The sequence below is a fragment of the Sorex araneus genome, chromosome 7 (assembly GCF_027595985.1).
Source record: "Sorex araneus isolate mSorAra2 chromosome 7, mSorAra2.pri, whole genome shotgun sequence".
NCBI lineage: Eukaryota > Metazoa > Chordata > Mammalia > Eulipotyphla > Soricidae > Sorex > Sorex araneus.
In genome coordinates this window covers 49293517-49320054 of record NC_073308.1, presented here as the reverse complement: position 1 = coordinate 49320054, position 26538 = coordinate 49293517, and the positions used below count along the sequence as shown (strand labels likewise).

At 39.9% G+C, this 26538-nt stretch overlaps 1 protein-coding gene across 2 annotated transcripts in view; it reads right to left on the bottom strand.

The window, feature by feature from the left end:
* MARCHF1 (membrane associated ring-CH-type finger 1) overlaps positions 1–26538 on the bottom strand; it is an 830879-nt gene that overhangs the window by 557711 nt on the left and 246630 nt on the right. For both annotated transcript variants that reach the window (XM_055144580.1, XM_055144581.1), the window contains exon 2: positions 8581–8657. The gene's annotated coding sequence lies outside the window, so the exon portion shown is untranslated. The remainder of the gene's footprint in view (positions 1–8580; positions 8658–26538) is intronic.

The window sequence follows — 26538 nt, the reverse complement described above, 5'->3', positions numbered from 1 at the left end:
GGGAGAAACTTGCAGTCTTCTAAGTGTTTACTGCCCACATGGGACAGCCTTGCAAGCTTCCCATGGTGTATTCATATGCAAAATTCAGTAACAAGCTGTATCTCATTCCCCTGACCCTGAAGAGCCCCCAGTGCAACATCATTAGGAGGACCGAGTTGAGATAGACTTCTAAGATCTCAGGGAAAGGACGAAATGAGATGTTACTGAGCCCGCCCAAGAAATCGGTGATTAACGGGATTTTGTGATTTGTGATTCGTGATTTACTTTTTTATTGGGCCTGGATCAATAGCACAGCGGCTAGGGCGTTTGCCTTGCACATGGCCGACCTGGATTCGATTCCTTCGCCCACCTCGGAGAGCCTGGCAAGCTATCCGTGGCATATTCAATATACCAAAAACAGTAACAATAAGTCTCACAATGGAGATGCTACTGGTGCCCGCTTGAGCAAATCGATGAACAATGGGATGACAGGATGACAGTGATACAGTGATACAGTGATACTTTTATTTGAGTCACTGTGAGATAGACCCTTACAAAGCAGTTCATGATTAGGTTTTAGTCAAACAGCGTTCCAACACCCATCCCTCCACCAGTTTACATTTCCCGTTGCCAGTGTCCCCAGGTTCCCTTCCATCATCTTGCACTCCTATCTTCCTCAACGGCAGGCACTTTTCCCCCTTTCCCTCTCCCCCTCTCCCCGCCCCTCGGCATTGTGCTTTGTGGTTTGCAATATTGATACTGAAAGGTTATCAAGAATATCCCTTTACCTACTTTTTTTTACCTACTTCTAACCCTCAGATCTTGTCCAGCATGATCATTCCCTGCCATTATTGTCATACTGGTTTTTTCTCTATCTTACCTACCCTCAGTCCCACACACCCTTGTGGTTAGTTCCGACCATCGACCAGTCCTACAAACCCCCGTTTTCCCTAGCCATGGATCTCCATCTTCTACTATCTATATTTTTAATATACCACAAATGAACGTAGTCATTCTGTATCTGTCCCTCTTTTTTTGACTCATTTGACTCAGCATGATACACTCCATGTCCATCCATTTATAGGCAAATTTCTTTTATAACAACATCCTTCAGAATACATCTATACGTCTATTCTATTTTCTTGCACATATTCTTTATGTATTCTACAAATCCTATTTAAATAGCTAGTTTCTATTTATTTTTTTAAAATTGCAGTACAAACACACTTTAATCTTCTCCCAGGAACTAAATTACTTCTAACTACATAGTAAATGGATTCCTAGTGTAAATAAGCACATCAACAAATAAAATGTCTAGGCCACAACACATTATTGTTCTCTCCTTCTGAATCCTAGAAAAAATAAGAACATTACTAGATAAAATGAAGAATCAAATACACTTGATTGTTAGAAAATATCCATAGTTTAAAAAAGTATTGCTTGAGTTAGAGAGAAATCAATGATTAGGAATCATAATGAGCAAACCTGAGGCCCACATTTCCATTTCCATCCTTGCCACTGCATACCCCTGAGCACTCCTTGGTGAAGCTTAGGGGATCCCATATCCTTGCATATGTGAATAGCACGCAGCACCAAACTCAAGCATCAGCACACATCACTATACAAGCATCCCCAAGATTGGTCCCCTTTACCCCCGATTTCCCTAGAATTGGCCCCTATTAAGAAAAGGAAAAAAAAAGGGTTCTTGATGTTTTTTAATGAACAATTGGCAACATCACTGTATCACTGTCATCTCGTTGCTCATTGATTTGCTTGAGTGGGCACCAGTTAACGTCTCCAAGTGAGACTCGTTACTGTTTTTGGCATATTGAATATGCCACAGGTAGCTTGCTGGGCTCTGCCGTGAGGGAGAGATACTCTTGGTAGCTTGCCGGGCTCTCCCAGAGAGACAGAGGAATCGAACTCAGGTGGGCTTCGTGCAAGACAAATGCCCTATCTGCTGTGCTATCGCTCCAGCCCAATTGGTAACATAATTATTCCTAAGTATTAATCTGAACTTTTTTTTTTTTTGCTTTTGGGTCACATCAGGCAATGCACAGGAGTTACTCCTGGCTCTATGCTCAGGAATTACTCCTGTGGTGCTGGGAGACCATATGGGATGCTGGGAATAGAACCCAGGTCGGCCACATGCAAAGCAAATGCCCTACCCACTGTGCTATTGCTCCAGCCCCTAAATCTGAACTTTATGTGGGTAGAACTCCTCTAAAATAAATTAATATTTATTAAACATCCTATAAGCTCCTAAAATTCATGTAAGGATTTATTTTTAGTAAAAGAAGTTCAGAGTCAACACAAAATCAAAAGAGAGATACACATAAATGACACATTTTTTACTATAAAAATACCAAGCATATCTTTCAAGAAATAGCAAAAGTATGTGCTTCACATAAAAGTATAAGTAATGATAGAAGCCTTAAAAAATAAGTCGATATTTCTAAGCAGATCTAACCTCATACACCATTATTACAAAGTTTACCCTACCCCTCCATTCCAAATGCCTACATTTTGTTCCCACTTTTCAAATATGTTTTATTTAATCAGCGTTATAAATGCATTCTCTTTGTTCTTTCCCCTTTCCTGTTTGTACATATCTGCTAAGAATTGATAACAGTGTTCCATTGCAGTCTCCTCTGCCTCAGAGCAGAGTGGATGCTATCCGCACAGTGACGAAATTCTGGGATTTGGATCACTCCTATCTACTTAGCATTGCTTCCACTACTCATTTTTACCAACTATAAAATGACAAATTTAATACTATTGCAAACTGTGATGCCTCTGAAAAAAATCAAAAGTCCCTCTAACCCTCTAAATCGGGATCTGTCATAACAACGTAAAAATCTTAAATCATTCTTATTTTTTTAAAATAAAATTTTTACTTTATTAAATCACCATGTGGAAGATTACAATTTTTCAGGCTTAGGTCATAATATGGCGTACACTGTGCCCTTCATCCCCGGAGAGAGAGAAAGAGGAGAGAGAGAAAGAGGAGAGAGAGAGAGAGGAGAGAGGAAAGAGGAGAGAGGAGAGAGGAGAGAGGAGAGAGGAGAGAGGAGAGAGGAGAGAGGAGAGAGGAGAGAGGAGAGAGGAGAGAGGAGAGAGGAGAGAGGGGAGAGGGGAGAGAGGAGAGAGGGGAGAGGGGAGAGAGAGAGGAGAGAGGAGAGAGGAGAGAGGAGAGAGGAGAGAGGAGAGAGGAGAGAGGAGAGGGGAGAGGGGAGAGGAGAGAGGGGAGAGGAGAGAGGAGAGAGGGGAGAGGGGAGAGAGAGAGGAGAGAGGAGAGAGGAGAGAGGAGAGAGGAGAGAGGAGAGAGGAGAGAGGAGAGGGGAGAGGGGAGAGGAGAGAGGGGAGAGGAGAGAGGAGAGAGGAGAGAGGAGAGAGGAGAGGGGAGAGGGGAGAGGGGAGAGGAGAGAGGAGAGAGGAGAGAGGAGAGAGGAGAGGGGAGAGGGGAGAGGAGAGAGGAGAGAGGAGAGAGGAGAGGGGAGAGGGGAGAGGGGAGAGGGGAGAGGGGAGAGGGGAGAGGGGAGAGGGGAGAGGGGAGAGGGGAGAGGAGAGAGGAGAGAGGAGAGAGGAGAGAGGAGAGAGGAGAGAGGAGAGAGGAGAGAGGAGAGAGGAGAGAGGAGAGAGGAGAGAGGAGAGAGGAGAGAGGAGAGAGGAGAGAGGAGAGAGGAGAGAGAGAGAGAGAAATACCTTTCCCCTCCTGGGCGGGCACGGGGCCGAGGCTTAGTTCTCAGGCTGGAGACATTCTGCGAGGAGTTGCCCATGCCAAAAGAGGTTTTGCTGGGTCTGGATTCACGCTCGTGCAGCTGCGGAGAGGCCACACACGCATGCGGCCCCCGGGATCACATCTCAGAGGTCCATTCTTATTATTTTTATTCTATCTATTTAGTAGAACTGTCGTATCCCTCGAAATTTTACCTATATTTTCAGACCTCGACTTTAACAACATTAATTTGTTAAAGAACTTCACTAATTTATTAGCTTCCCCCACTCTCATATCTGTTTGAAGTAAAAGGCATATAAAGGAGAGATATGAAACACTGTGGCAAGTCAGAAAGTAATTAAAAATATTATTTTTAGTCAATTTAATTCTACATTTAATTTCTGTATAATTGATTTTTCTCTACAATGAAATTATGACAAATTGGAAGCAATGTTCATATATTAAACCTCTTTTAAATCCACACAAGACTCCTCCCCCAGAATTCACTTAAACAGATCTCTTAAATTAAAAATAATTTAAAAAATATTGAGTTTGTCTCTACCAAGTTTCAGATGGTAGAGTTTCTAAAAGTTTTTTTTTCAGTTTTTAAATAAAAATATTGTAATCTCAAGATAGTGCTAAGCCAAAATAATTCATGGTCTACCACATACTAATTTAATCTCTATTGAGTGTATTATATTATAAAGCATAGTGTTGCCTTAAGAAAGCAGCAGTAAAGGGGTGCACACATAAAACTGTTGCAAGTTTGTTTGGAGACTGAGGTTTGGGTCTGAACAATAAGGCTGGAAACTACTCCTATGGCATGCAAGGCCAGTGTCTTAGTCCTTGTGCTATAGCTGAGCTTGAAATCTGTCACTTTAAAAAGAATCTCATGAAAACATTTGTTTAAATGACATGTCTAGAAAATGAGTATAGCTCCCAGGTAAAATCTTCATTTCAATGGCTGAAGTTCTACATTGATCATCCTTTACAGTCTTAGAGACACTGTTTCAATTCTCCATTAAGGACTGGACAGTTACTCAACGAGGGCCAAAACTGAGCAGGTGGTGCCTTAAAAAAACAGTTAATTTCCTACTTTAGATGGTCTCATAAAAAAAGCAAAGCCAATAGTAATTGAATCTATGACTTATTACAGAATATAAAACAAACACTAATTTATAACCATACAATTCTAGGCTTCAAAGTTTTATGTATCAATTAGTAGTTTTTCCTCTAAGATTTTCCCTGCATATAGGATTGTTTTTGCTTTAAAAGATCATTTATAATTAAAAAATGAATTTCTATTTTTTCCAGTGCTTAAAAGTTTTCCTCGCATGGATATCTAAACTGACAATTGTCCAAATTTATTATTATTGTAGTTGATTTAACTACAAATAAACAACTGGTAACCTTCTACAAGAACTCATATATAAATATGAGAGCACATATTTACATAAAACACATTTATGTGAATATCGATGGTCAGTTACTTCGCAATATTTCTTCAAACTCTCTTTTGCAATGGCCAAACTATCCAGATAACCAAGCATCTTAAAGGAGATGAGTGGATAAATAAAAAATACTAAACACAAAGTCCGAGAATTTTAAATAACTGTAATTCTAATATAATTTCTTCATATATTCTACATTTTATATAGGTAAAGAAATAAGTAAGTGCTAAGAATGACAAAGAGAAGTGTGGTCAAAAATAAAGATGGCCAGGGGCTGGAACAATAGCACAGCGGGTAGGGTGTTTGCCTTGCACGCGGCCGACCGGGGTTTGATTCCAGCATCCCATATGGTCCCCTGAGCACTGCCAGGTGTGATTCCTGAGTTCAGAGCCAGGAGTAACCCCTGGGCATCACCAGGTATGACCCAAAAAGCAAAATAAATAAATAAATAAATAAATATGGCCAAACAAAATAATGATTCTTGAAATTTTCTCTTGCAATTTTCTAATCTAACATCCAGTAATATCTCCATGGTCCCAACTTGAATTTCTGAGACTTGGAGGGACTAACTGAAGGGGAAACAGGAGGATTCTTTTAAATTCTAATAGAAAAGTATTATTCAACATGAATGAACCACATATAATATTTTACACACAATTTATAAGTTTATAAGGTTTTGGGGAATTGCTATTCCATAGTTTAAATTTTAGAAGGATTTTTGTTATTATTCTACAAAATGTTTTTCATTATGTGATACATATTTTTATAATTTTTCTCCTTTTTTAATATATTATTCTCCACCACTTTCATTAACTTTTAGAAATGGTATCAGTATTCAAATTACTAAAGAGTTTCTAAAATGTTTAACCTCTGCATGTATTCATGTCACCATATTTGTAACCAATTTAGTTGTTCAAGTATAGGAGGGTGATAAGATGTGCTTGATGAAGATTAGTATGACTATTGTGTCACTCATTATAGATACTGAAGTATGTCTTTTTTTAACTATTGCTCCTCCTGTGTGGACTGGAACAATAGAACAGGGGTGAGGACGTTTGCCTTGCACGTGGCCAACCTGGGTTTGATTCCTCCATTCCTCTCAGAGAGCCTGAAAAGCTACTTAGAGTATCCTGCCCACATGGCAGAGCCTGGCAAGCTCCTCGTGGCATATTCGACATGTCAAAAACTGAAACAAGTTTCACAATGGAGACGTTACTGGTGGCCACTCGAACAAATCTATGAACAACAGGACGACAGTGCTACAGTGCTACAGTGCTCCTCCTGTGTACCTGAGATGAGGGGTGAATGCTTATTATTTTGTCTTCAGTGAAAATTAGCATCTGAATGATTAACAACAAAGGACAGAAAATAAAAGGAGAGGAAGGAGACCCTATAGAAGTTAGACAAAAATGCAGGACCACCCTGGTTGTATATGGCCTCCCAAACCTTAACTACTCGAGCCTTAGTGCTAAACAATCAACCTGGTTGACCTAGTGATGCAGGAGAGACCCCAGGCAGCACTGAACACTGAGCATTGCTTAGCAGACCCCCACACCAAAGAAACCAAAATAAGAAGTATATAAGCAGCTGCAAAAGTCAAAATAAATGACATACATTATTCCTTCAGTAGAACGTATGCTGCTAACCTGTGTCTGATCCCTGCATCCCATATAGTCACTTTCAGCTCACCAGGAGCAGCCCTTGAATGCAGAGCGAAGAGTAAACCCTGAGCACTGTATGTTGTGACTCAAAAAACAAAAACAAGGAAGGAAGGGAGGAAGGAAGGAAGGAAGGAAGGAAGAAAGGATGGAAGGAAGGAAGGAAGGGAGGGAGGAAGGAAGGAAGGATGGAAGGAAGGAAGGATGGAAGGAAGGAAGGAAGGAAGGAAGGAAGGAAGGAAGGAAGGAAGGAAGGAAGGAAGGAAGGAAGGAAGGAAGGAAGGAAGAAAAAAGAGAGGGAGGGAAAAATAGAGAGAAGAAGAGAGGGAGTGAGCGGGAGGGAGGGAGGGAGGGGAGGAAGGAAAATTTCTCACCTTTCAAATGAAATGAATGCAAATTTAGTTCAGAAAACATTTTGTTTGCTTTGCATCATGTGAAATGTATGAGGATTAGATTATCATGCACCATAATTATTACCATGTATTTCATCATTACAGGTATTATAAGTTTTTAATATTAAGTCTTGGCAATAAGATACGCATTTTCTAAAGATGGTCATTATTAGTTACTCTTATGGAACATATCGCCCATTTATCAAAGATAAAATCAAATACACTGATTTATTTTAATGTAATATATTATAAATATTTATATATTTATAAGAATAAATAACTATGATTTAGAGCACTGTCCCTTCAACTCGACTCATCAACTGATAAAGCTCTTAACATATGAACTAAAACATTTGCTAACTGATAACAAATAAACAGTGCTCATCTAAGGAAGAAGTGTTTCTTAGTATCACTGAAACAATAAGACAGGTAAAAGAAAGCTTTAAAAATTAAAAACAGCTGTACACAACACAGCCCTTCTGCTTCTTAAAGACTATGATTCGGGAGGTCTACTAACCCATTTTGGCACCCAGAGACTTATATTATAGAAATTCATCTAGACTGTGAGCTGAGCTACGACCCCATGCCGCCCAGGGAGGGGGAAGGATTCTCCCTCCCAACGCTTTCTTAATACGGGGAAGATAGCAGCGGCAGCAGCAGCGTACATGTGGCGTCCGCCATTCTCTAAGACTCACAACCCAGAGGTACTTGTTTGTAGTGACGTGGCGCACAAGAGATCATGGGATGGGGGTGTTACCAGCACGCTCTCCGCCCAGATGAGATCCGGGGCAGCCACGCACCACACAGCCCCTCTGCTCCTTAAAGACTATGATAGGGGAGATCTACTAACCCATTTTGGCACCCAGTGGCTTCTTATAGAAATGCATCTAGATTGTAAACTGAGCTAAAACAACAGAAATCCAAAACCTATAATTTTCATTCTCTGCAATGGAAAACAAACTATCAAATGATGCCTTTTCGGCAGGTTTGATTGTTGGGTGAAAATTCCAAATAATAATAGTTCTTTGCTAAGATATTGAATGTATTCAAAGTATAGAGAGAATAAAGTGAAGGTCATTAGTCACTCAGATGTGTGGGGGGTAAGGGGGGTATATTGGGGTTCTTGGTGGGGGAACAGGTGCACTGGTGAAGGGATGGAGGCTTATCATTATATGACTGAGACTTAAACCTGAAAGCTTTGTAACTTTTGTCACGGTGATTCAATAAAATAAAAATTAAAAAAAAATTAAAAACAACTGGGAATCTCCAATAAAACAAAAGCTGACTTTAACTATAAATTCCATTTCTAATTCAAAGTTGAAAAAAGAAATAGTAATTTGTAGAAGAGTCTAGTTTACTGGGAAAAAAGTAGATTAACTTACAGAATACTGCAGAATCTTGTCTAATCACAGCCTGATTCTCCAGTTTATTTTCTCAAACCTCTTCTTTGGCACACCTCCTGAAAAAAAGTTTGAAATAAATAAAGTGGAAAAGACAAAAAAGCTGAATCGATATAAAATAACTACAAGGAAATTAATTTGCAGAATTTAAAAGTCATAAAATATTTTGCAGGACCAAAGAGATAGTACGGAGCTTAAGGCTTTGCACATGGTCAACCTAGGTTTGAGCCCTAGTATCCCATATGGTCCCCTTAAGCACCACCAGGAATGATCCCTGAGTGTGGAACCAGGAATAACCTCTAAGCATCACTGAGTTTGACCCTAAAAGACCATAAATAAATAAATAAATATTTTACAGATGATGTGGGCCTGCTCACTTTATTAATAATAGGGAGTGTTCCTAGTGTAACTTGTATCTCTAGTCAGATCATCAGAAAGGATTGTTTTTCATTTGTTTGGAGGCGACATTTGGCAGTGTTCAGGACTTACCTCTGGCCCCGTGTTCAGGGATAATTCTTAGTGGTACTTGGGAGAAATCACAGGTGGTGGCTAGAGTCAATCAGGGGTCAGCCACGTGCAATCAAACACCTTGACACTTATGCTACAGCACCACTCCTATGTGAAAGAATTTGTACGTTTCTATTTTATTCCCAGATATCTAAATGTTGCACTGTATTAAGAATGAGCCAGCTGGGGGACTAATGACACAGTACAGAGGGCAAGGTGCTATTCTTGCTTGTGGTTGACCAGCCTCCCCACCCTCCCCATCATTCCCTAAGCACTTCCAGGAGTGATCCTTGAGCACAGAATCAGGAGCAAGCCCTGAACACAGCGTGGTCCACAAAACAAAAGAAGAATGTGTCAGCTAAATTTTTATTGTCTATTAAAAATTTCAACGTGATTTCCGTGATTTCTTCTAATTTAAGAGAGAAAAATGATTTCTGTCATTTATGGCCTCAAAGAGATAAGAAGTGAAAATCCAACTAGAACATAAAGCCTAACTTTATAGCACTTCATCATCATCACCATCCCGTTGATTGTTGATTTTCTCAAATGATCTCAGTAATGTCTCCGTTTGTCCTAGGCCTGAGATTTTATTTTTTTTTCTTTCTTTTTTTTTTAATTTTGTAATTTATTTATTTTTTTTTAAATTTATTTATTTTTAATTAGAGAATCACCGTGAGGGTACAGTTACAGATTTATACACTTTTGTGCTTATACTTCCCTCATACAAAGTTTGGGAACCCATCCCTTCACCAGTGCCCATTCTCCACCACCCGTAAACCCAGTGTCCCTCCCACCCTCCCCAATCCCATCTCCCCCCCACCCCACCCTGCCACTGTGGCAAGGCATTCCCTTCTGTTTTCTCTCTCTAATTAGCTGTTGTGGTTTGCAATAAAGGTGTTGAGTGGCCGCTGTGCTCAGTCTCTAGCCCTCATTCAGCCCGCAACTCCCTTCCCCCACATGGCCTTCGACTACAATGTAGTTGGTGATCGCTTCTCTGAGTTGACCTTTCCCCGGAACGTGAGGCCAGCCTCGAAGCCATGGAGTCAACCTCCTGGTACTTATTTCTACAGTTCTTGGGTGTTAGTCTCCCACTCTGTTATTCTATATACCATAGATGAGTGCAATCTTTCTATGTCTGTCTCTCTCTTTCTGACTCATTTCACTCAGCATGAAACTTTTCATGCCCATCCACTTAACTACAAAATTATTGACCTCCTTTTTTCTAACAGCTGCATAGTATTCCATTGTATAGATGTACCAAAGTTTCCTCAACCAGTCATCCGTTCTGGGGCATTCGGGTTTTTTCCAGATTCTGGCTATTGTAAACAGTGCTGCAATGAACATACATGTGCAGATGTTGTTTCGATTGTACTTTTTTGCCTCTCTGGGATATATTCCCAGCAGTGGTATTGCTGGGTCAAATGGGAATTCAATATCTAATTTTTTGAGAGTCGTCCAAATTGTTTTCCAGAAGGGCTGAACCAGTCGGCATTCCCACCAGCAGTGAAGAAGGGTCCCTTTCTCCCCACATCCTCTCCAACAGCGGTTGCTTTTGTTCTTTTGGATGTGTGCTAGTCTCTGTGGTGTGAGGTGGTATCTCATGGTTGTTTTGATCTGCATCTCTCTGATGATTAGTGATGCAGAGCACTTTTTCATGTGCCTTTTGGCCATTCGTATTTCTTCCTTGGTAAAGTTTCTGTTCATTTCTTTGCCCCATTTTTTGATGGGGTTGGATGTTTTCTTCTTGTAGAGCTCAACCAGTGCTTTATATACCATTGATATCAACCCCTTATCTGATGGGTATTGTGTAAATATCCTTTCCCATTCTGTGGATAGTCTTTGTATTCTGGTCACTGTATCTCTTGCGGTGCAGAAGCTTTTTAGTTTAATGTAGTCCCATTTGTTGATCTCTGTTTTTACTAGATTGCTTAGTTCCGTGTCACCTTTGAAGATACCTTTATCTTCAATATCGTGGAGGGTTTCGCCGACCTTGTCTTCAATGTACCTTATGGTTTGTGGTCTAATGTTGAGGTCTTTAATCCATTTTGATCTGACTTTTGTGCATGGTGTCAGGTCAAGGTCTAAACCCATTTTTTTGCATGTGGTTGTCCAGTTGTGCCAGCACCATTTGTTAAAGAGGCTTTCCTTGCTCCACTTCACATCTCTTGCTCCCTTATCAAAGATTAGATGGTCATACATTTGGGGTTGTGTGTAGGGATATTCCACCCTGTTCCATTGGTCTACTGCTCTGCCTTTGTTCCAGTACCATGCTGTTTTAATTGTTACTGCTTTGTAGTAAAGTTTGAGGTTGGGGATGGTGATGCCTCCCATCATCTTTTTCCCAAGAATTGTTTTAGCTATCCTTGGACGTTTGTTATTCCATATGAATTTTAGGATTGCTTGATCCATTTCTTTGAAGAATGTCATGGGTATATTTATAGGGATCATTGAATCTGTATAATGCTTTAGGGAGTATTGCCATTTTGACAACATTGATTCTCCCTATCCACGAGCAGGGTATATGTTTCCATTTCCTCATGTCCTCTTTGATTTCATGGAGTATCGTTATGTAGTTTTCTTTGTAAAGGTCTTTTACTTCCTTGGTTAAGCTGATTCCGAGGTACCTGATTTTCTGGGGCACGATTGTGAATGGGATTGCTTTTTTCATGTCCCTTTCCTCTGCCTCATTGTTTGCATATATGAAGGCCATGGATTTTTGGGTATTGATTTTGTAGCCTGCAACTTTACTGTATAAGTCTATTGTTTCTAAGAGTTTCTTAGTAGAGGTTTTAGGCTTCTCTAGATATAGTATCATGTCGTCTGCAAATAGTGAGAGTTTGATTTCTTCCCTTCCTATCTGGATGCCCTTAATCTCTTTTTCTTGTCTAATAGCTATCGCAAGTACTTCCAGTACTATATTGAAGAGGAGTGGTGAGAGTGGGCATCCTTGTCTTGTGCCTGATCTCAGAGGAAAGGCCCTTAGTTTTTCCCCGTTGAGGATAATGCTTGCCGTAGGCTTGTGATAGATGGCTTCGACTATCTTGAGGAAAGTTCCTCCAAACCCCATTTTGGCGAGGGTTTTCATCATGAAAGGATGTTGGATCTTGTCAAATGCTTTCTCTGCATCTATTGATATGATCATATGGTTTTTATCTTTCCTTTTGTTGATATGCTGGATTATGTTGATTGATTTCCGAATGTTAAACCATCCTTGCATCCCTGGGATGAATCCCACTTGGTCGTGATGTATGATCTTTTTGATGAGTTGTTCGATCCTATTTGCTAGTATTTTGTTGAGGATCTTCGCATCGGTGTTCATCAGGGAAATTGGTCTGTAATTTTCTTTCTTAGTGGTGTCTTTGTTTGCTTTTGGTATTAGGGAGATATGTGCTTCATAGAAACTGTTTGGGAGAGTTCCTGTTTTTTCAATTTCCTGGAAAAGTTTGAGGAAAACAGGCAATAGGTCTTCTTTAAATAGGCCTGAGATTTTAGAAGCCTCTTTTTACTCATCATTGCCAACAGTGCCACATTGGAGGCTCTTTCAAGGTCAGGGGAATGAGACCCATCATTGTTACTGGTTTTGGCATATGAATACACCACAGGGAGCTTGCCAGGCTCTCCCATGTGGGCAGGGAACTCTCAGTAGCTTGCCAGGTTCTCCGAGAGAGATCTTGGCCCTTGATGGGATTACATGGTGCCCAGGGCATTTTGTGGGCATGGCTGCCAAGCTACTGGAAATGGGGGTTCTGGGTGGAGGAGGAGGTGGCCCAGTCCTGATCTGAGCAGGTTTGGAGATCTCAGCCCCGGGCCCTGCACACCTGGGTTTCTCTGCAGGTTCCTTCATGCGTGATGCTTATCCGGATTATATTATTATAATAATAATGGAAACAATATTGGAGAAAGAGAATAAACTCCAGGTCTAGATTTTTTTTTGTCTTTTTGGGTCACACCTAGTGATGCCCAGTGGTGACTCCTGGCTCTGCACTCAAGAGTTATTCCTGGTGGTTCTCAGGAATATGGGATGCTGAGGATCAACTCTGGTTCTGCAGCATTGAAGGCAAATGCCCTCCTCACTGTATTATTGCTTCAGCTCCAAGACCAGGTCTACCATATTTGACACTACGGTAGAACTCTACCTGGCAAAGTATTAGCATGTGGCAATCAACAAAGTATCACAGTGTTTCAAATGATTTAAAGTAAGATGCTGAAAGAGATTTGAGAGGTAGTGGAGCAAAAAACATTTTGGTCCATTTATTAAATAAGGTATGAAACCTTTTTATTTAGTTGATCCTTCAGTGTTGACAAATTTTAGTGTGTACTATAAAAATTATCAACAATTTATTGCAAACCACAACACCTAATTAGAGAGAGAGAACAAAAGGGAATACCCTGCCACAGTGGCAGGGTGGGGTGGGGGGGAGATGGGATTAGGGGGGCGGGAGGGATGCTGGGTTTATTTGTGGTGGAGAATGGGCACTGGTGAAGGGATGGGTTCTCGAACTTTGTATGAGGGAAACATAAGCACAAAAATGTATAAATCTGTAACTGTTCCCTCACAGTGATTCACTAATTAAAAAATAAATAAATTTGAAAACAATTATCAACAAGCTGTAGAAATACATATTATCCCATCATCCATGTAGGGAGGTTTACTTTCCATTCTACTTGTATATTTAACATTAATATCCTTTCTACTGCTTCTAATCTGGGGGCAAATAAAAACCAGTCAACAAATAAAAATACCCACAAAGCTACAGGGTCATTTCAGCCCATGGGCACAGACACCTCCTTCAACATACAGTCCCAACCTCCACCTATTTCCAACAACCCACTCGGGTGTTGTCCTGCACACCTTACTCTGTGGGTGCTCCCCACCATGCCACCACGCACCACTCACAGCATTTCATGAAAATGCTGTCAGAAACTACAAGAATGCTTTAACTACTATGCTTTAATTAAGAATGTATAATGAGGATGAATATACCTATAGTAACTACTTACAAAATGGAGAAAGCTTACATTTTTTTTTAATAATCAGAAGATTAGAGACAAAAATTAGAATGTGCGGGCTTCATTAGCCGTGATGATCCATGAAATGTTTACAATTCATTCACTTTTATATTTGATCCTTAATTATCCAGTCAATCCATTTTTATTGAGTGCCTATAATGTAACAAGCACTGTGGCTGGCATTGGGAAATTAAAAGTGAAGCAGCTATGTCCCTTTTCACTACAGTTTAAGAATAGAATGCCAGTCCCAGCTGTTAGTGGATAACGGATCAATGACTAAAGACTGTCACAAGTATGAAAGAATAAGTAGGAAAAAAGAGAATAAATAAAATAACATTGCCTGAAGACAAGAATCGCTTATTTGGGGATCTTTATATGTCCTAACAAGCACATCAAAAGAAGTCAGTCATGTGTTTCACGACCTCTTATTTCCCCATGTATGAAGTAGTGCCACTGCCTTCACCTCTATTTATTTTACAACCCACTTCATTAGAATGTAAAGGTGACTGTAGTATTAAAGTTTTCTAAGAGGGCATTAGTACATGCAGTGAGCTGGCATCAATTTCTTACATGCTTTCTGTATCCTTTCCTACATAAAAGAAGAAATAAAAGATGGTATAAACCGAGCAGAGCACATTATTGATAAATTTCCAAAGATTTCTCAGAGTAAAGTAACAAAATATGATGTTCATATCTGAACTTTGTCTGTTAGAGAATCAATGTACATAAAGCTAGAGATGATTAATAGCTTTAGGGAATAAGTTTGTTTTCAACTCTAAAAGTTTAACTTATAAAGGGGATTTGCAAAAGTCAACTTCTGCCACCAGAAAGGCAGTGCAATTGCATAGGATTACTAAATTAGAACCATATACAACAAGCTGAAAATTAGACATATCAGAGAAAAATATATAAAGAAAACATTTCTCAAAAATTCAAAAGAGTATTTTCTCAAAAAAAAAAGAATAGAGATGCACTATGTAGATCTACAAGATTTTATGGCCAGGAAGATAGACCTAGGGGCTGTTGCACATGGCTTCCATGCAGAGGTCCCAAGCCTGAACCCCGGGGCACTGCTGATGTGGCCCTGGGGCCTGCAGCACCACTGGTCATTGACCCTGGAGGCCAGCATAGCTATGACAGGTATCAGCCAAAGTGGCCTTGAAATCCCTTAAGCACTGCTATTAATTACCCTCCCCCAAAGTAAAATATTAATATTTAAGTATAATCATGAAAAAGTTAAATAGGTTGCCTTTTTTGGTTGTATTTTTTGTATCACTTGTATTATCCCATTTGTATCACATCACTTGTAATCCCATTGCTTATTGATTTGCTTGAGCGGGTGCCAGTAACGTATCTGTTCGTTCGTCCCTGTCACGTGCTAGTGTAGCCCATCGGTGCCTGCTTGCTCCAGGAACACGAAGAGCCTCAAACCGTTCATTCTGGGTCTTGACAAAGCAGTCTGATCGTCTCGTAGGTGGGCAGCCAGGTGTTCTTTTGGCATCCTGTGGAATCCAGTCGGTAACAGCTCTAGTCAAGTGGTCATCTCTAAATCACATTACATGTCCGGCCCATCTGATTTTTGACGCCTTAGCAAATGAGACAGTGTCCCAGATCCTCAGTAGTAGATGGAGATTGGAGCTCCGTATTCATTCTCTCTTGAGTGAAACGTGATATACCAAGCATAGCTGTTCCAATTCCTCTTTGAGAGACCTGAATAGCGTTCTCATCCTATTTTCATAGGGCCCAGGTCTCTGAGGCATATGTTAGTGCAGGAAGAATGGAGGAATCAAAAAGATGTGCCTGGAGCCGGAGGTTCTGCATCCTCTTAACCACTTCTTAAATGCTCTTGAAGGCGTTCCACACTGCTCTCTTCCTCCTGCACAGCTCAGGTGCCAGGTCATTTGTCATGTTGAGTTCTTGACTCATAACTGCTGCATTCGCGGATGCTCATTATTTGAGTGCAAATGGAACATTAGGAACTAGTCCATTTCTCATGAACATTGTCTTTCTGAGATTCAGTTCAAGTCTGACCTTTCCACACTCACGGTTGAAGTCTGCCAGCATTCATGTCGCTTTGCTGATAGTTGGTATTATTGTAATGATGTCATCAGTGAGGCGGAGGTGGGTTAGTTGCTGAACATCTATCTTCACTCCCATTCCTTCCCATTCCAGTCCTTGCATGATGTTCTCAAGGGCGGCACTGAAGAATTTTGGTGAAATGGTGTCGCCCTGTTGCACCCCTCTCTTTATGTAGATTATCAATTCCTTGTAGAATGATGAGATCCTGGTGATGAATCCGCAATAAGCTCACAGAGGATCCTGATGTACTGAGTTTGAATGCCCTGTTTGGCTAGGGCTTCAATAACCACTTCAGTCTCAACAGAATCAAAGGCCTTCTTTAAGCCCATGAATGTTAGAGCAACACTTTGAACTCTTGTGAAACCAATAGGTTCCCCTCAATAGTTCACTGTCTCATCATGTTGAGGGGGTGGCAACAGTGCCAAATGGTGAAGAGCAAATCAACAGATGCTGCCCAGAGGTGCAGGCAGGTGCTGGGTTGGACTTCTTGCATCAACTCTGTCGATCTGGCCAGTACTTTCTGTACATGAGCAGCACGTCCATGTACAAGGTGTGTGGCGTGTTTGTCAGTGTGCAGATCATTACAACATGCCACCCACACAGCAGGGCCTGATAAACTACCTGAGGCATATTCGATATGCCAAAAAGAGTAACAAAAATGGGTCTCATTCCCCTGACCCTGGAAGAGCCCCCAGTATGGCAGCATTGAAAAGGATTCTCAGGGCCGAATTAGGCTGCCAAAACTAAGAAGGACTAAAATGACTGTCTGCACTTTTAACACACATACACTGGCATTGGAAGCATCCATTGAGGACCTGATGGTCCAAGCACAGAAGATCAAGTACAACGTCATTGGATTGACCAAGACGAGAAGGAATGGATCATATCACACCATTTTCGACATTGGAGAAGAACTGTTCCTCGGAACATGCGACAGTAGAGGTGGCGGTGGTGTCCCTGTCCTCATCAAAATGAACGTGGCCATGAGTATTAATTTTTTTGAATGCTAACAACCCGAATCAGGTAGCTTATGTTTGAATAGGTGTGGCTCATTGCCAGCAGTTTCTATCTTCGTCACCTGTGCACTAACATCCAACTATGACGAAGAAATTGAGAAGTTCTATATGGAGCTGGAGAAGTTCTATAAAGACCACACTTTCCACAAGGTAATTGTCAGTGATTTTATTGCCAAAATAGGACCAAGAAGTTTGCCCAAAGAACTCCACATCGAGACCCACAGCTTAGAATTGAAGGAACAGGGTGAGAGACAGAGTTAATCATGTTGACCAAGACCATCCATGGTAACTCACAGTTCCAGAAGGCTGAATCTAAACGCTGGATGTGGGAGTCTCCTGGTGGACAGTTCCACAACAAAATTGACCACATCATATTCACGTGATGGTTTTGCCTAACTGATGTTGCTGTTGTCCCAGAATTCCAAACGGGATCAGACCACCGTCTCCTTCATGAGAAATTCTACTTCACAGAGCAGGGAGAAAAGTCTGCAAAGTTTAAGAAGGGAACTTCGAGAATGACCACCAACTGCGAGATCTTTGGCATTATTGCGGCAATGTGGGAAGATACTGTTCTTGACAACATTGAAAAGGAATACAATTGACTGGTTCAGCACCTCCATGACTGTACGAAGAATGCCGAGAGTGAAAAAGCCACAAACAGATGCCTGCCTTTCGAAACTCTCGAGCTCATTTATCAACAGGATTTGGCGCAAGCCTTAGGCACTCACAAGCTAACGTCCAAGCTCACAAAGCTATGCAGAGAAGCGATAAAGGAAGTCCTCAAAGAGAGAAGAGAAGCAGTGTTCGCCAATGCGGCAGAAGCCAGGAAATGTATTCACAATGTTCGCCTGTCTTTTGCCAACTACAAGACCAAGATGACGGCTCTCTGACATCCTGATGAATCTATCACATCTTCCAGAAAGGCAACGGAGAAGATTATTCACGACTTCTACTCAGATCTCTTTGACAGCCATGCCCACCTTCCCACATACCAAATTCCGCAGGATGGATATGTCGTTCCCAATGTACTCACTTCCGAAATCCGACATGCCGCTTTGTTGGTAAAGACACATACAGCACTTGATCAGGAAAAGGTCAGACCCAAACACCTGAAGAATCTGCCACCAGTACTCATCAATACACTTGCTTGGCTCTTCACATGATATCTGTCTGAATGCAAGGTTCTGTCCCAGTGGAAAACCAACAGGACCGTTCTGTTGTACAAGAAGGGAGACATCCACGACATCGGCAACTGCTGTCTGTCATCTACAAGTTGTTCACTCATGTCACCCTGAATAGAATAGGCAGAACACTAGATGAAGGACAGCCATGCGAGCAAGCCAGTTTCCAAAAAGGATTCAGCATGATCTGCCATATCCACACAGTGACCAAACTCATTGAAGTTTCATGGCAATTCAAGATGCCGCTCTGTCTAATGTTCATCGACTTAAAGAAGACCTTCAATTTGTTGGGACTGAAGCAGTCATCGAAGCCTTAGCCAAGCAGGGCGTTCAAACTCAGTTCATCAGGATCCTCCTCGAGCTGTATTATGGATACACCACCAGGATCTCACCATTCTACAAGGAAGTGATCATTGTCGTAAAGTGAGGGGTTTGGCAGGGTGATATAATTTCACCTTCAGTGCCACCTTCGAGAACGTCAAGCGACGACTGGAATGGGAAGGAATGGGAATGAAGATAGATGGTCGGCAATTATGCCACCTCTGCTTCGCTGATGACATAGTTCTCATAACATCAAACATTAGCCAAGTGGCACGAAGCTGGCTGACTTCGACCATGAGTGTGAGAAGGTCAGACTGCAGCTGAACCTCAAGAAGATGCTCATGAGAAACAAACTAGTACCTGAAGCTCCATTTGCTCTCAGTGGAACGAACATCTCTGAATGCAGCAGCTATGTGTATCTGGGTCGAAAATTCAACATGAGGAATGACTTGGCGCCAAAACTGAGCAGGAGGAAAAGAGCAGCATGGAACGCCCTCAAGAGCGTCAAAGAAGTGGTTAAGAGGACAAAGAAACTTCGACTCCAGGCACATCTTTCCGATTCCACCATTTTTCCTGAACTAATGTATGCCTCAGAGACCTGGGTTCTACGAAAACAGGATGAGAACAGTATTCGGGTATCCCAAAGAGGAATCGAAAGAGCTATGCTAAGAGTATCACATCTCATTTAAGTGAGAGAAGGAATCCGGAATTCTGACCTCCATCGACGGTCAAGAATCAGGGATGCTATCTTTTTTGCCAAGACATCAACAATCAGATGGGCCGGACATGTAATGTGATTCAGAGACAACCACTGGACTAGAGCTGTTACCGACTGGATTGCACAGGACTTCAAAAGACCGTGTGGCCGCCCACCATTGAGATGGTCAGACTTCTTTGTCAAAACTGTGAATGAACGGTTTGAGGCTCTTCCTGTTCCTGGAGCCAGCAGATATCATTGAGCTACACTAGCACATGACAGGGACAAACAGAGATGTTACTGGCGCCTGCTCGAGCAAATTGAAGATCAATGGGATGAGAAGTGATACGAGTGATGTGGGCTGGAGCGATAGCACAACGGTTGGACTTTCGCCTTTCACGCGGCCAACCCATGTTTGATTCTTCCGCCTCTCTTGGAGAGCCTGGCAAGCTACTGAGAGTATGGAGCCCACACCGCAGAGCCTGGCAAGTTACCCGTGTGTATTGGATATGCCAAAAACAGTAACAATAAGTCTCTCAATGAGAGATGTTACTGGTGCCCGCTCAAACAAATCTATGAGCAAGGGGATGACAGTGACAGTGACGAGTGATGTAGGTATTTGGTGAGGTGAGTGTCAAAATGATCTTCACATGAATGAATGAATTCTTACAAAGAACCATTTAGTTCTAGAAAATGATAGAGATCTAGAAAATGATAGAGATCATTTAATAACAGAAATAAATTATCTATTCACTAGGGATGAGGATTGTCAAAATTTCAACCACAGATGGCTATTTGGTTATTGCAGATTCTTTTGGAATGAAAGAGAATATAAATTAAAGTGAAGTTGTAATTTCACTAAAATCACTGGTCAATCTTAGTTATTTAAATTAAGGCTAGGACATCTGAAGGTGTCCCACTCATCTCAAACATAGTTTACCTTTATATATTTAGGTTTCCTTTTCATTCACAAGATGACTAGCACATGATCAACAGTAATCTTTTTGTAAATGTTATTCTACTACAATTGAATCAATGTACACTATTTCACTTGGACTTAAAGAGGAAGAGCAAATTAGTGAAACACAAGATGTAATAATGAAAAGAAAGTGATTTAATAAAATTCATGATAATCCATGCTCCTAAACAAGCAGTTGGTCTTCAAACTGATAGTTATCATTCTATATCTTTATCTACATAAATACTCATATATCTATTATATATAGATACATTTTTAAAAATATTTCATTGGTGTTAATGGACTAGCTATATTTAATACCGTTCATTCTCATGTACATAATCTACTTTTTTACTTAACATAGAAGTATGGTCACTAAGTCTAGAAGATGATAAATAGACTTTTATATATTGTGGACCTGAGCAATAAGTCACTTGCTTTGCAATCAGCCAATGTGGGAACAACCCTTGGCATATTGGTATGGTCCCCGAAGTTACATCAGAAGTGATCCTGAATGCACAGCCAGGAGTAAGCTCTGAGCAACCACTGGGTGCTTCTTTACATAAAAAAAAACTATGATAAAAATTATGTAAATGCTATTTTTATATAGAATTAAAAATCACTCAAAATATCACAATAATTATTTTTAGTGTAGAAATCTGGACACGAAACCTTTAAAATCTATTTTCCCCTAATACAGTATATCTATTATTTCATATCATATTATGCTAGACTCTTACTCTCCCTATAATAATAAAAATTAAGTTTTTGATTAAAATTTTGTAAAATTAATAATTATTTTATAGTAATATTTTGACAAGAAAATAAGCAGGAAAACCTTACTCAAATAAAAATACACAATTTGGAATGCTGAATACAATTTTGGAGAATAATGGATCTTGAGATAATATCAAAGTTACTTGTTTTAACAGAACTGTCATGAAGCATCATTAATGGAATCAAATATGATATTACCTCTTTCATCTCCATATCTACATTGACCATTGACATAAAGAATTGAAGAGAAAAAAATTAACATGAAATATACATCAAACAAAACATTGTTCCTGAAAATATAATATTGTAGACATATTTTTAGCATTTATATATGAGCTACTATTGCCAAAGGTCATCAGTCTCATAAGAGAAATTTTGAATGTTAAAGATCCACAAGTATGAAATACTGGACACTATAATATATAATATAATTTAATATTCTTGTTACTTAATGAAAAGATTGTGCACTCTGAATTTCTGCAGGTAGAAAAATACCAATCAATACTTAAGATTTGGCACTAATCAATTTTGGATAGTCAAATAATATGAATTATTAACATTAATCAATTCTGGACAGAGATTAAAAAGAAATAAAGTAGAACGGACAGCAGTCAATGGGAGTTATTTAGTTATAATTGAATTTGAAACACTAAATAACTACCCTAATTGAAGAACAGAAACTATATAAGCATATGAGATGGCACGTTTTAAATACAAAAAATACACAATTTTAGTTTGACAACACAAATGCTTTTAGAAGAACATCCAAGAAAGTTTCTAAGTGATAATGGAAGCTTTTCATATTTACTGGAGATCATAGTAAAAACGCATAATGTTATGGAAGAATATTTACTCAGACTGTAAACTGTACACATTGGCAACATGGAAAAACATATATATATGTATTAGAATAAAAGCTTAAATGGGCTGATTTCTATAAAGAAACAGCACATTGAAAAGTACCAAATTTATTTTCAAAATTAAAAAATCAAATTTGCAAAAAACTTACTAATGCCAATACTGTTTACATTTTTATTAAAGCCACCAAAATATTACATTTTTAATATTTTTAATGTTTATATATCAATCAGTAAATGAGTCTGCCTAAATTTTTATACAGTGAACATAATAACTAAGACAATAATTGTGCACTTTAAAAAATATTGAGTGTGTATGTATATATATTCATAAAAAAATTAAGCCAAATACTAACACGTAAATCCAACTGTACATTAAACATTTTGAAGCATCATTATGAAATAAGACCTAACTGTGTATATATATTTGTATATAAGGACTTATTTAATGTGGTAGGGAATTTGTTAATAAAATTCATCATATTAAATAGATTTGGGGGGAGAGGAGCAATTGTACAAAAGAACAGTATTTCAGGACCAAAGAGATAGTACAGTGGGTAAAGTCTTCCTTTGCATGCAGCTGACCAAGGTTCAATCCGCAGCATCCCATACGGTCCTCTGAGCACAGTCAGGAGGGATCCCTGAGTGCATATCCAGGAGTCATCTCTAAGCACAACCATATGTGTGGCCCCAAACAAATAGACAAAAACACACAAATAGATTTAATGGAGGAAAATCATTATGATGATCCCAAATGGTGGGAATGCTCTTGCAGCTCGTTATCCATTCTTAGAGGAATATAATGAATAGCAACTGTTAAGTATATACTTAAAATATACATATATCTCACACAATTTTTTTTTGGATTTCTGGGTCACACTCGGCGATGCTCAGGGGTTACTCCTGGCTCTGCACTCAGGAATTAACTCCTGGTGGTGCTCAGGGGACCATATGGAATACTGGAAATCGAACCCAGTGGGCTGCGTGCAAGGCAAACGTCCTACCCGCTGTGCTATCGCTCCAGCCCCCTCACAAAAGTTATTTTAATTAGCACTTTGCATTGTATGCTCAGAATGACTATTATGAGACACAGTAAGCTTTAACCAAGACTTCTTAACTTCTTTAAGTGTGTAAAAGATACACAGTTTAAAAGACCGGTTAAAAGGGTATGATGAACTTTCAGTTAAATAAGACCTCAGAATCTAATATATATTATGGTAACTAAAGTTGATACATTGATTAACTAAATATTTCTAAGAAAATGGAATTTAAGTATTCCTATTTTTTTAATGTTGTAAATATATGAGATGGTGGAGCTTAAATCCTTCACAATGTATATGCACAGCTCAGGCATATCAAATCCAGTTATGGACTTAAATTACCCTACAATTTGTTAATTTGGTCTTAGTAATGCTGGAGGGTGGGAAGGGAAATAGGAAATAGACATCCAGTGTCTTTAGAATCCAGGCACAGGTTGATTGGACCTTCACTTTTAGGATGAATATATTTCTAAAACACAAGGCAACGTAGGTACGGTAAGAGACAAAGTGATCTGAGTCGACCTAAACCCATGACATCTGGCTTCGGCAACCTTTTCGTTTTCATATGTTATTCCCATTCTCTTGTGCTGCTCCATATAATGAATTACTATTAAGAAGGGTGAATTCTAATTAGCTGTTATTAGAATTCACATACATACTGGAGCTAGTATATTCCTTTACGTTTTCTGAATTATAAGGAGTTTGCATATGGCCATTTCACAGTCACCAAGGGGCAGATGATTATTCTATTCTGAACCCTGTGTAGGGAAAATGAAGGACGATGACCTCCCCCCAGTTGCCCCCTCTGGGAGAGAGAGCATAGACAGCCCTACTTTCTGCCATGACACGACAACTCCCAGAAAGAGCAGAAACATTAAGCTGAGGTAGTTAGCCCTATCTTTGTACCAAGTATAGCACCTTCCTGCCCATTAATACTTCTCAAGGCAGTGCCCAGTGGCTCTTTGTTCTACCCTGGCTATGTTTAGAGCATATTTCCCTATGTGCTGGGTGCAGTTAAGGTGCCTGAAAAAGCTCACGCTTATTACTATACCTGGCCCACCCATGCTAACTCTGCTGGTTGGCTGGGATCAACTTGCTTGGCCCTCAGGGTGTTTTCTCTGTAACGGACAATCATCATATGCTTAACTGCTTATAGATATGGGCTTACAGCCGTGCAAACCTTGTCATTCTAGCTAACATCTTAGTGAGGAAGTTTTAATCCCTCTCACCAAAGTTAAGAAAGAAACAGTCAGGGCTATTGGATTTTGTGGGGAAAGCAATCACATGAAATAAACCAATTAGGAACATAGGCGCTGAAATCAATGACATAGGATGGAGCACAGCAGTGGGAAACATGCTTCTCCACGCACTGGGATCCTGTGTTTAATCCCTGTCTTCACAATGCAACACAGTTACACAAACATACCAATCATCTATTTCTACCTGCTCCCAGCCCCTAGCAACTGAAAAGTAAGGTAATAGAAATAGATATAATTGCTTGTAGGGGATAGAAAGGTTTGCACTGAAAACATAAGGCTAACAAGAGAAACTACCATTCGCAACCATGAGCCATTGTCAAGATCCTGGCCAGTAGACCCTGGCAAACTGGAGTATGATCCCCCAGCCACGGGAGTTACTTCCTATAGGAGAGGGAGTGGGAAGGGGAGAAGCCTCTGCCCTGCGGCCACCCCACCGCTGCCACTGAGAAAGAACCATGCAGAGGGGGGAGAGTTGGAGGTCAAGCAACTCTCCTTTTAATAGCGCTTATATACTGATATTTAAAGGCAATTTTTTTAGGGAGGAGTGGACATAGGGAGGAGCTGGTTATCAGCTCTGGAGTAAACATTTTACTGGGCCCCTTACAGATGTTTACTAATGATTTATGTTCCCCTCCTCTCAAGGTCGGGTATGCTAGTCAGACAAGTGGTGACTTTCAAGTTTCATGCCATTATCTCCTCAACCAGGGAGCCTTTCTGGGTGGAGTGCTGGCACAGGGCCTTAGGGACCTGTTTGAAGAGAGCCTGCTCCTGCTTCTAAGGGGAGGGGATTTGGCCAGGGTCTCAGGCTGGCTGTTGAGACCCCAACAAGCCATGAAACTGAATATAATCATATACAGGTTCCTTGATCCCTGTTCCTCTGGGGAATCTGTCCCTCCAGTGGGCTCCCAAAAAACAGTGGGACGCCTCTTCCTACACCCATTCTGATGAACTCAGGTACCCATACCTTATACAATGTCAGCACTGCTAAAGTTCGGCTCTCCCACTTACCCTTCTTATTTGCATACTGCTCGCCCCCTAACTCCCACTTGCTACACATTTCAACCTTATTGATTTTCCACTTAAGAGCTTTTGAACTGGATTATTTTCTAAAAAGTGAAGGAAAGGGTCTAGAGAGAGAAGACAACCAATATTTAGGGCACCTGTCTCGAAAGTGACTGACATGGGTTCTATCCCTGCCATGGCATATGATCCTTCAAGCACTGTCAGGACTAATTCCTGAGTGCAGAGTCCGTGGTAAGCCATGTGTGGCCCCCAAACAAAAGAAAATCAAACACAAAGTAAGATACAGAGGCCAAGTGTGGATTATTAAATACTTCTCTCAACAAAAGCCACTATGGCTCCTAGGAAAAATGGTTGGTACCAAGAAAAAAAAACGTTATTTTCCTGCCAGGAACTGTGGACTTCCTAAGGATTTCTCTTTCCCTTCTGCAAAAGAATTGTAATGATTAAGGTGAGTGAAGAAGGAGCTCTCACAATAAATGTAATTTGCTCCTTGCATCTCATAATCACATGACTATCAAAATTATTTCAAAGCTGATTAGGCAGTTTTATAATAGTCCATAAAAAAGCATAATTTGAAGAAAAAATGAATACCAGCAAAAACTTATACTTTCCTATTTTGTGTGGCTATAGTTAATCAAAATTGAAAAATAGAAAATTGTTTGAGATTGTATTAATTTTAAGCTGTAAATAAAAATATAAAATAAAAAAATAGCATAGGTCATAAGTGATAACAGAAAAGGCTGTCATAGCTCCAATTAGTTTAATTATATTTTAATTAATTCCATTTTCTTATTACATACATATTTTTTACTAGAGAAAAAATACTGACAGTTTTTATTTCTCTCCATATGTTTTATATCAGGATTACAATCAATGTTGAATGTTTAATGGAATACTATTTTAATATACTTCCTGTATGAAAAGTTTTCTATATCATTAAATGCACTTTAGATAGTAAATTCTGTTACGAGAATTTGATCTATTGGTAAATAATTTAAAATTCAGTCTTTTAAAAGCATAGGCAATAAAGCCAAATATTATGAATAACAGTGCAAAAATAACATATTAGGTTTTGAAGTATTATCTTTTTAAACTTTAGCACCGATGATAATAACACCAGGAAGGAGAAATAAAGAAAATTGTTTTTAAATCAGACATAATCTTTCATGTACATATTGTTTTTTTCACAGTGGTTTTTCATGTCAAAAAGTTAAA